The sequence below is a fragment of the Anneissia japonica genome, unplaced genomic scaffold (genome assembly GCF_011630105.1).
Source record: "Anneissia japonica isolate Jap-2015-1 unplaced genomic scaffold, ASM1163010v1 scaffold16746_len47418_cov120, whole genome shotgun sequence".
In the NCBI taxonomy this organism is placed as follows: domain Eukaryota; kingdom Metazoa; phylum Echinodermata; class Crinoidea; order Comatulida; family Comatulidae; genus Anneissia; species Anneissia japonica.
Window position 1 is genome coordinate 1 of NW_022727658.1, and position 7,108 is coordinate 7,108.

The following is a 7,108-nucleotide window of genomic DNA, read 5'->3' on the forward strand; positions in this document are numbered from 1 at the left end:
TTTTTCACTGCTTTTGACTGCGGCATGCTGCATGATGACGACGACATTAAGTGCCCTCTGCCATTGAGTAAGAAAGGTGAGTATTTAATTTGGTTAGCATTGAATCATGTTTTTATTCAAATTTCCCTCTCTGATCATTTTATCTCATTTTGAATTTACTTAATTATTAGTTTACTGTATTCATTATCAGTATATTATTATTCTTCATTTTAAAGAGTAAATGAATATGATATTACTTTAACACACTTGCTAATAAAGTAATTTATCTTAATGTTAGAACTAAAATTATGTTAGGTTTAACTGGCCATATATTTGAAGAAGTATTGTACTGTACTCTCATTGAGCGTTACTCTTGACATAGATCGTTGAATTGGACGCCGTTGATTTGACACTAAATACACTTATCTAAAGAATCTTCTTTTCATTTCAGAATGGTTGTATCTAAAGGCAGTTTGTGATACCAGATTTTACTTGCCGGTAGGTGTAATTTGTTGCGCAAACTTAAGTTTTTAAATTAATCAATAGCATTTACTTTATATTTTGTAAAATGAGTTGAATTCTGTTGTATGGTGTTTAGTGAATGCATGGCCAGATATATTGAGCTGATTTGGTACGATTTTAACTCTGTGGTTCTAAAGTATATGACTTGACGTTTGCATTTAAGTACAAACTATAATAGTCTTTAAGTGTCGTTGTTGGGTATACAACTGAATGGTTAAGTTTTGAATGTGGGGGTGTGGATGCTTACTAAATACAGTATGACTTCTTACTAAAGACAATTGGAATGCACCATAGTATGACGTAAATCCATGGGGACAAATCAACAACAACGAAAGAGTCACATTTAGGTTATACACCACAGTATGACTTTAATGTGACTATGAAGCCAAAACAAACACCGGTGTGACACCGAAGCCAAAAACCCATTTACACTTAAAAATGAAACTGCGAGATGATCTGGGGTCACACCCATTTACACTTGCCAGCGAACACCGGTTGGACACTGGTGTTGAACGCTGCCCTCTATGGACATTCTTGAGGAAAACTAGCTCATAAATCTGCAATTCAAGTTTAGCATGCCGGGGTAAAACATTTTGTTTTATTTGTACACTAAAAACCGAATTAATTTCATAAATACAATCATAAGCAATAAAATATAACTTACATTATGTGTAATGATTAAAATCCCGGTTTGTGAAAGGCGGGACTGTTTACATTGTGTGTTTCGATATCAAAGGGACTATCCCTGAGAAGCTTCTCCTGAAACACTCAGCTTCGTTGAACTCGGGTCCAGCATACCGGTGTCGTTGACGTTTACCCATACACTAACACCAACTCCGGTGTTCGAAATCCGGTGTATCGACAACGGAGAAGTAAAAGCGGGTTTATTCTGGAGTCCAGCTGAAAGTGTAAAATTGGTATTGTTATTGAACTTATTACCAGCAAAATAGTATAGTAAAATAAATAAATTAGGAATAAATCGCAATAGATAACTTTTATAATAGGTAAACTTAGAAAATAGTAGGTTACCAATACTTGAAATCTAGTAACGTTGACATTTACTTTTGATGTTGACGTCTTTTAGTGAATTTGTTAAACTGTTTTCTGGATGAGGCTATAATCTTACATTTGAAAGGTTAGAAATGCAGCCCAAAGTAACAAATGCAAGTCACCCTAACTCATTCCGCGGTACTTGACCATTCTGACTCGGAGATGTAAAATAGTTTAAGTAGATAATCTTTTTTCTAAAAGCGAAAACAAAAGATACCGACATTTTTGCATACGTTATACTATTATTAAAGTAAAGCATGCTAAGACTGGATTAATTTGAATGCTTTGTGTGTATTTAGTAATTGCAATTTCTCATTTTTTAATACTACTGTATAAGGAAATATCGCCCGTATTCTTAAAACGAACTTTAGTCGAACTTCGAACTAGAACTTCATTTAGTCTCAATTTGCATATACAAACAACGTAGTCGAAGTTTTAACCACGACTAAATCACACCCATGTTGTAGTTCAGCTGAAGACGGCTGGCAAGCAACAACTTTCAAACTAACCAATGAAAAGAGCTAATTTTAATAGCAGACGAAAGTTTAGAGATCTGGTAACGCGGGTGAATATTAAACTGCCGTCTGTCTTTCAAAAAATTATTTCCTCATACTTCATAATAGACCATAATTCGCCTAAATAATATTCTATAATAATAACTATATTAGTCGTTAACATCCAACGATAGAGAATTTGAACTGTAACTGAAAAATTGCTTTCTTTGGAAAACTACTAGAGTTGAGGTCGAGCGAGGGCGGCGCCATCTTTGTTGCTGTTACGGTGAAGATACTTGACCGCAAAGCAAAGGGATTTCGTGCAAATCATGAACTTTCGCATGTGGCTAGAAAAACATGTAAATTTCGCCTTTTGGAAGCTAAACTTAATGTTCCTTTTTTTTAACACGTTGGAGATACATCAGACCTATAATTTATACAATCGTTTTTATTCATTTCACTTTATCGTAAGTTACAAAAAGCATGTTTTTAGTGAGGTAAATATTTCAAGTCGGAGATTTAGGCTCGCCCTAGGCTGACTTAAAAAACGGCCTGTGGAGGTATCATTTTAGTCGAGGTTCTCTTTATTTAGTCGTAGTGCTATTCCGAGTTCGTTTTAAGAATACGAAATGACGTAATTTTGAGGTTTTAGCTCGAACTATGACTAAAGTTCGTTTTAAGAATACCGGGGTATATGTCTACATTTTAAAAAGTGATTATGAATTTGTTTCCTCAACAAAATACAATTGTTTTCTCTGATTTTATTTTTATGACAAATGATTGGTAGATACTAGTTTTCAAATGATATTGCAAAGTATAGAGCATATATAATTATGTGACCGGCTCTGTCAAAACCCTCCTTTTGTTGCAATTTTTTTAATTTCGCACAAGCACAAAAATGTTCGAGAATCAGAATTTTTAACATTTTCAGGTCCTTGCATTTTATAAAAGAAGATAATTATACTGAAGAATATATCTGCAAAATATAAATAAATAAGTATAATTTAAAAGTACATAGATTTTTTTTACTTAACATGTAGAAAGAATTGTTTAAGGGCGGGTTATATATAACAGCACTAAAAAAACAATAAGAAAACGCTTTCAACATGTAAACAAAATAAACACATTGTAAACAAAACAATTGAAATTTTAATTAAAGTAAAACCTAAAATACCCAGAAGATATTGATATTTTTAGCGAATTATTCTTTACAAGTATATATTATGCAGTCACTGTTAATTAAAGTGTTTTTTTAATCAAATATTTACGTCTTTTTGTCGTCAGAAATTTTAATTATATATCCCGAATCTCACAATTTATCGTCGGTGTCCAGGTAGATGAGGAAATATGTTGGCTATGGGCCGCACACTATGAAAAGTTGTTCAATTGTGTTGAAAATAATGAGCAAGTAGTCATTGATAGAAATTGCACTTCCGATTATAATTCTTCTCATGTTAACCCTGAGATTATAATTAATTTTATTACTAAGCTTCCTACTGGTAAAGCCTCTGGTCTGGACAAGCTCTCGCGTGAGCATTTGAAATTTTCTGGTGATAGAATTGCGGTACTACTTAGCTGAAGTTTTAACTCTATTCTTATTCATGGACAAGTTGCCAGTGACCTTGTTAAAATTGTACTTATACCAATTGCCAAATCAAAGACCGGTAACGTTACCAGCAAAGATAATTATCGACCAATTGACTTTGTTTCTGTTGCCCTTGAACATTGTTTAATGTATTTTAGTAAAGCCATGGACCTATTAATAAGATAATAATAATACTTATTAATAGGTCCATGGTAAAGCACTCTTGACTCTAGTGATACTCAATTTGCATTTATGTAAAATCTCCTACTGATACGCATTTTTATTTTTAAGCAAGTTGTTGATTACTACAATAGAAATGAAAGCCCAGTTTACTGTTGTTTCTTAGATGCCAGTAAGGCATTTGATCGTGACAATCATAATGTTCTCTTTAGTAACATTATCAAAGCGGGTACATCTATTGTTGTTGTTAAACTACTGTCATGGTACAATGTAGAGATTTATTGTTGAATGGGGTAATTGTCTCTCACATGAATTACCAGTAACTAACGGAGCGAGACAAGGTGGTCTAATGTCACCTTTACTGTATAATTTTTACATCAATGTATTTAACGTTACATTGAGCAATAATTGAGTTGGCTGTGAACTAAAAAATGTTAGGTTTAATAATCTAAGTTACGCTGATGATTTTTTTTTTGTTGCTTTCCCCATCGGCAAGTGAGTTGCAGGAACTTGTCAGAATCTGTAAAAATTATGCACTTGATCATGATATTACTTTTAATTCTACGAAGTCAGTATGTATACTTTTTTGTCCCCCTGTTAGAATATTAACAGGAGAACCTAAGACTTTTCTTTTTAACAATAAGTTACAATACGTAAATTATGTGAGATATCTAGGACACATACTCTCGTCAGATACCACTGATGATCTTGATATTCAGCGCCTGTATAGGGCTCTATGTGTAAGAGGCAACACACTTAGTAAAAAGTTTTCTTTTTGCTCTGAAAATTGAGACTATTAAGATCTTATTGTAGGCATGTATAACAATAATTGTTCTGCTCTCTGTGCCAATCATAAGAAAACAAACCATAGATCCCTACAAGTTTGTTATAATAACTCGCTCAAAATGTTGTTAAAGTTGCCAAGATATTGTAGCGCCAGTGCTATGTTCGTTAATTGTGGCATTCTGTCTTTTTTAGAATTTTTAATAAAGTTCAATTTTTAGTTTTCGTAAGCGTCAACTCTCCAGCAAAACATGGTTGTTTCCACATGATATTAAAATGTGCTGAGGTTTTCCAAATTGAATTGTTGGTTGACATGTCTGCTGTACACTTAGGCCTTGTCCTTTATTTCTAAGAGGTTCAAAATTTATTTGTGCGTTGTTCAATCAGTTTGATTGATCTTTTTTCTCTTGCCTTGTTTTGTTTTGTATTATATGGTTATTAATTGTCTGAAACAAAAGAAATGAATTGAATTGCATTGAATATATATATATATATATATATATATATATATACATATATATATATATAATGTGTGTGTGTGTGTGTGTGTGGGTGGGTGGGTGTGTGTGTGTGTATTTAAACAATATTTTGTGAGTGTGGTCCATCCAGCCAGAGCTGATCAATTAATATTAAGACATTGGTATAGTATAGTAAAACATTATATACTTTGGTTTAAAAATGCGTACTTTTATGTTGAATTACAATTTCTTAAAATGTTTTGTCCGGTTTTTTTTTTTTCTTTTTTTTTACATCTACATTAATGCTGTGTAAGTCTTCTTAGACTAAACGATCTGAACAATTTTCTTTACAGAGCGTAAGTGGTAAGGTAAACGTGAAGCTAACGAACTACAAAGCAGAAGAACTGATTTGCATTGAAGGCCAAATTCGTACATTCTAACTAACAAGTAGGGCCTGCCACGTCAGCCAGGTTAAACAAATCATGTCATGTTTACAGTTAGAAAACTCAAGTACCCCATGTAATCTTTTACCATGAAGAATTGCCTATTATGTATAGTACTTAGTAGCTACTTTTACGCGAATGTAGACATAAATGAATACATAGCAAATAAGATCGAATCTAGGACGAGATCATGGCTGATGTTTAATTATGTACTACTGTATACAGAAAGTATGATTTCGTCGCTGATATATATGGACAGCTTTTCTATCAATGGTGATACGATAAAGCAGGAACATTTTTTTTACTATAACGTACGTGAACAGTGAACATAACTGAAGAAGGATATAATATAAATATTAAAGAATAAATGAATATGTTCATGTTAATTTTGTGCTTGCTGAAGTATAATTTCTAAATATAGAGGGCTTGATTTACAATATTATAAAATTTAAAGAATAAACTACTGTTGCTGTTCAGACAATCTGTTATTTCACATTATAGCAACTGTCTATGATCTACAAGATACATCCGCTATTAAAATAATTGGGAAAAAATAAACATTTAGCACAAGTCCATGCGTGATAACAAATTATCACGAATTCAGGGGGAAAATCTACTTAAAATTAGAAGAAATTGGTTTTATTAAAAATATGAAAACGGTGACGAGCTTTCGTTATCGTTCCAGAATCAAATTGCCAAGAAAATCTCTCTTTTCCAACTAAGACAACTCAGCCAAACACGCACATAGATCATTGTCACAAATTTTTAATTATGTGACTGAAGCCCGGACTAACACCGGGGCTCCGCCCCTGGACCCCTGCGGAGGCCCTGGCGTTCCCCCTCCCCCCAGCCAACTGGTGTAGTAACACATTTCACGTCTCTCAGGTTTTTAACTATGTACACCACTAATAACAAGGTAGTAATTAGCATTTAGCACTCTTGTGATTTTGAAACTTTTCAGACACCATACTATAGTCACATGCCCCTTCATATGCAAATTATCTGAAATGCGCAAACGGACGCAAATTGATGAAAAACAGCGCATTTTAAGAAAAAACTAAGGATTTAAGTTATACATAATTCTGTTGTTCTATCTAACCCATCATTAGTATAAACAGAAAAGCAAAACAGAAAAACAGAAAAGCTTGGTGATTGAGTTGAAGGTTAAGATGTGGACTATTCCATATAATTTCTAGTAATTCTTTTATTACTAGTCTCTTCGTAATCTAATTTTACTGTTATCCTTGTCAATGACGTTGAAGCATTTAGTATTAGCTAAAGTTTTGGATTTTTTTTTTATTTAGATGTTTTTAAAATGTGTGAATTTGTGTCTTTTCCAAGATGTTCATCAATCCTAGTAAGCAAGTGCCCGGCTAGTATAGCCTCTTGGCATTTTCAGTTTCTGTCAATCAAATTACAAGCTGAGACTAATTAAAACACTTACTGCCACAATTTTTTTCGGTTTGTCGATATATTTTATAAAGTCGTTTTTTGATAAAATATTGTATTACCATGATTTACTATAACGTTGTTTTTGATTTATACCTTCAAGTTCATCGAATTTGATAGATTAATGCAAAATTAAGCAGTTTTGAGAAATCAGGTCTCAAAGTT

At 32.9% G+C, this 7,108-nt stretch overlaps 1 long non-coding RNA gene across 1 annotated transcript; it reads left to right on the top strand.

Annotated features, from left to right (window-relative positions):
- On the top strand, positions 1-5,970 carry LOC117113780. The gene is made up of 3 exons (XR_004446250.1): positions 1-76; positions 431-477; positions 5,405-5,970. It is a non-coding gene; the product is annotated as an uncharacterized LOC117113780 (long non-coding RNA).
- The last annotated feature ends 1,138 nt before the right edge of the window (positions 5,971-7,108 follow it).